Source organism: Anarrhichthys ocellatus, unplaced genomic scaffold (assembly GCF_004355925.1).
Source record: "Anarrhichthys ocellatus isolate YVR2014 unplaced genomic scaffold, GSC_Weel_1.0 scaffold407, whole genome shotgun sequence".
Lineage (NCBI taxonomy): Eukaryota > Metazoa > Chordata > Actinopteri > Perciformes > Anarhichadidae > Anarrhichthys > Anarrhichthys ocellatus.
The window spans coordinates 37,369-42,324 of NW_022280381.1; positions in this window are offsets into that span (position 1 = coordinate 37,369).

The following is a 4,956-nucleotide window of genomic DNA, read 5'->3' on the forward strand; positions in this document are numbered from 1 at the left end:
TGTCTTCTGTCTCTACAGTGTGTTCTTGTGTCCACGGTCTGTGTGACTCTGGTTTAAAAGGCGATGGGAGGTGCACCTGTTTCTCTGGATATAAAGGTCCAAACTGTGATCAAGGTTAGTCTATGAACATTAGAAAAGTTACCTGTTATCTGTACTGTTGTTGTCTCACCTGTTACCTGTACTGTTGTTGTCTCACCTGTTACCTGTACTGTTATTGTCTCACCTGTTACCTGTACTGTTATTGTCTCACCTGTTACCTGTACTATTGTTGTCTCACCTGACACCTGTACTGTTGTCTCACCTGACACCTGTGTTGTGGTGCAGAGCTCCCTGAGTGTGCGTCTCTCGGCTGCCTGCATAACTCTCGCTGTATGGAAGAAGCTCTAACAGGAAAGCTGGTGTGTCATTGTCTACCTGGTTACCAGACATCCGGAGCTCAGTGTTTATGTGAGTTTACACATAAACTATAATAACTCAGGTCCTTTAAGACGTCCTATAGAGGACAATAAAAGAGGTTGTGATGTCTGTCTCCTCAGCCATAAACCCTTGTCTCCAGCGGGTCTGTCACGCCGAGGCCTCCTGTGTCCACACCGGTGCAGACCAGCACCTCTGTGCTTGTAAGGAGGGCTACAAGGGGGACGGGCGAGTCTGCATGGCCATTGATCCGTGTCAGACCAGACAGGGAGGCTGCTCCGCCAAGTCCGTACGCTGCGTCTACGACGGACCAGGGAAGGTAAGGATGGATCGGGTTAGGGGGTCAAGACCAGGGTCAGGATCAGGATCAGGGGCACAATCTGGATTAGAAACAAGATCAGGATCCAGATCCAGATTGGTGTTTAGATCAGTATCATTTTGATGATTGATCTTGTTCTTGTTGATGCTGTAATGGACCCTGCAGCCTGTAGGGGGCAGCAGTCCTGTATGTTCAGTCTGTGCTCTCTCTGGTTTAGTCTCACTGCGAGTGTCTTCCCGGGTTTCAACACCAGCTGGATGGCGGCTGCACCTTAAAGGAGTCCTGCAGACCAGATTCCTGTCACAAGGACGCCAACTGCACCACCGTCGGACCAGCAAGAGTCGAGTCTGTCACTTCTCTTTCTTCTCTCTGTTGTTTCTGCTGTGAGTGTACAGATGTAGTTTCATAACTATGCACCATCGTTGTCCCATCAGATGCACCTGTCTCCAGGGTTACCTTGGTAATGGTGAAGTTTGTTACGGGAACATCATGCAGCGTCTGGACGACCTGAACACCGAGCCGGGAGGACGGTGGAGTGGTCAGCTGAGCAACGCCGTCGCTCTGTTAGGTGTGAAGATGATTTATTACGTAGAAAGTTATTACTCTTAAATTAATCTGACGCTCTCATTCTAAGTTAGCTAGTTTCCAGGTAAACTTTTGTAAGAACATTTAAACGTCTGCGCTGTTAAAAAGTCTCTAAAACTCGTTTTTTACAGCTCAGTAAGACACATTTTTAATGTTTTGAATGGCGGCCTCTAGTGGCCGTAGTCATTATGACGGGAACAAAGCAGGAAGTCAGGTGGCGTTGTATAAAGAGTTAATGTAACAAACATTGTTATTTTAACTTAAACCAAGAGCATTGCCGCTCTCCAGAGGATAAACCCTTCAGGTTTATCTCATTGTTTCTCTCCAGAGGATAAACCCTTCAGGTTTATCTCATTGTTTCTCTCCAGAGGATAAACCCTTCAGGTTTATCTCATTGTTTCTCTCCAGAGGATAAACCCTTCGGGTTTATCTCATTGTTTCTCTCCAGAGGATAAACCCTTCAGGTTTATCTCATTGTTTTTCTCCAGAGGATAAACCCTTCGTGTGTATCTCATTGTTTCTCTCCAGAGGATAAACCCTTCAGGTGTAGCTTTGTATCACTTAACCACGATAACTACGTGTTTAAAACTGTGACTCGTGTATCTGAACTTTGGACGGAGCCGGGCTAGCTGTTAACCCCCTTTTTGCCAGTGTATATGCTAAGCTAAGTTAGCATTAAAGTGTAAATATTCAACAGTTTTAGTTGCTTAACCTTAACCACAGTTTATTAGCCTCGACACAACTTTTCCAAGGTGTTAAAATTCAGGATTTAAAAAATGTTTCTCAAGTTGATCACAGTGATTTAAAACAGATATATTTTATATCTTCGTTGTATATTGTCGTTTTAGGGTTTTTCATTAATAATAACATTAATAACAAAATTCTATAGTTTGCTAAAATGATCTGAAATGTGGCACATTGTGACTGAAACCTTGCATCTCTTCTTTAAGTATTTTTTCACTCTTTTTATTTTCTAATATGAATTAAATTAACAATAACAACAATTGAGTTTGTTTGTTTTCAGATTCTGTTTCGTGGCCGCTGCAGAATTTGGGTCCTTTCACTCTGTTTGTCCCGATCAATAAAGGCTTCAGGGGAACTTCAGTAAGATGAACTTTGTCTTCAGTCACAGTCAATTTAAAGTACCTGGGTCTCATTTTGAAACTTTTACTTCCTGTTGACTCAGACAAGATTTTACTTTGTAGTTCATTTTAGAGACAAACACGTCTTTACTGTGAGAGAGGTTAACTTGTCCATCTGTCTGTCTCTCTCTCTGTCGCTCTGTCTCTCTGTCTGTCTCTGTCTCTCAGATGAGGACTCTGACATCAGACTCTTCCAAAGCTGAATACCTGTGTAAGCTTCACCTGGTTGCCGGGGTGATGCCCTTTGACACTCTGAAGAAAACTAACATCTTCTTCACTTTGACTGGAAAATCAGCTGAGTCCGACTCTTCAGAGGGGGTGAGATCCATCACAAGTGTTCTCATAATAATAATAATAACAGAGACCTGTCAATCACTGTGTAGCCCCGCCCTAAAGCATCCCCTGCTTTATGGTCTGTTTGAGACCTGTCAATCACCGTGTAGCCCCGCCCTAAAGCATCCCCTGCTTTATGGTCTGTGTGACTCTAAATGGACCATAATGTACTAAATGAACATCATGCTGTATTGAAGAAGACTTGAAACTATAGATTGAGACCATAAACTCATGTTTACAATGTTTACTGAGGTAATAAATCAAGAGAGAAGTAGAGTCATTTTCTCATAGACTTCTATACAACCAGAGGAGTCGCCCCCTGGTGGACACTAGAGAGAATGCAGCTTTAACACATGAAGTACTGACTTCACTCTTTATAGAACCAGAGGTTGCAACCCATCAAAAGCCCCTTCCAATGGTTTGCGACCTTGCATGAATTAGATGTTGTGGTTTTCAGGATCCCAGGTGTCCTTCAGGTATCTCACACACAGTTTGACGTATTTCAGAGCACATTTTTATGAAGGCAAACCACTGTCAAAATCCGAGAGCGCAAATGAGATCCGTGCACGCGCGAAAATGAAACAGCCGTGCACGTATTTTACTTTGACGAGCGCTTTTACATCACTCCGCGAGCAGAATTGACTCTCGCGCGAGCAAAAGTAGCTCGCGAAGCTTAAACCTGCAGCAGTTTTTCTTTGTGACAGTAAGTGGGCGGACCCAGTCTCATTGTATCTCTACATCTGATTGGTTACAATCCTCGTCTTTGGATAAACCGGATATCACTCTGACGCAGACGCTCGGGGGAGATCTTCAGATTACAGGTCAGGGGCAAATAATGTACATTTTGCTGCACGGGTACTTTCACTTTCTGCACTTAAAGTAGATTTTGCTGATAATAACATTGACTGAGGTTTTGAATGCAGGTATTTTACTGGTAGTGGGTTATTGTTTCATCAGTATGGTGTTAGTACGTTTACTGCAGTGAAGGATCTGAATACTTTTTCATCCACTAACTAGTTGTCAGTGATTTAACAGTTAATATACAAACAGTGGTTCCTAATCTTGGCTCCAGATCTTTGAGCAGGTCCACATTGTTGCTCATATTATATACAACTATATTATATCTCTTCTGTAAACACAACAGTAGATTAAATATGATCACATCATGTGTTAATCAAGAGGTTTGAGTATCAAACACACATCGTCTGTGCAACTTGACTTTAACACATTTTAATTATTGCATTTAACAACTCTATTAACATCATCTGTATTTGATCAGCCTCTACAGTCTGAAACGTTTACAAAACCTGTCAAATGTAGAACATGCTGAGATGTAGTGGAGTAGTGTTTAGTGGCGGATTGAAAACCACCTCTATCAGAACTAGCGTCTGTGTCAGAGTGATATCCGGTCTATCCCAAGACCAGGATCGTAACCAATCAGATGTAGAGATACGATGGAGACTGGGTCCGCCCACTTACTGTCAAAAAGAAAAACTACTCGCGAGCGAGCGGGTTTAAGCTTCGCGAGCTACTTTTGCTCACGCGAGAGTGAATTCTGCTGGCGGAGTGACGTAAAAGCGCTCGTCAAAGTAAAATACGCGCGCGGCTGTTTGATTTTCGCGCGCACATGGATCTCATTTGCGCTCTCAGATTTTGACAGTGATTTGACTTCATACATTTCACACAGACTGTTTGATTTGAAGCCGTGAGGTTGTTGGGTTGTAACTACCAGAACGTCTCTGTGACCTCCTGCAGGACTCTCGGACTACGATCCGTATCCACGGCAGCAGGAAGAAAGGCGTGATCCTCCAGTCGGACGTGGTCGCGTCCAACGGGATGATCCACATCATCAACAAGCTGATGGACAGCGTTTCACCCACAGTGGCGAGCAACTCACAGGTGAAGCAGTGAACTGACAAACTTTGACCTTTCGTTGATTCACTTGTTTGTTGATCGTTAACATCTTCTTTGTTTCCTCAGGAGAATCTGATGAGGATCATTTCTGACTACGGAAAATTTGACAAGTTCAAGTCTTTATTAGAGGTTCGTAGATTTCACTTCTTCTTCTGGACTGATGCTGAATCTGTTGGCCAGATCACATTGCTGCTCTCCAGAGGATAAACCCTTCAGGTTTATCACATTGCTGCTCTCCAGAAGATAAAC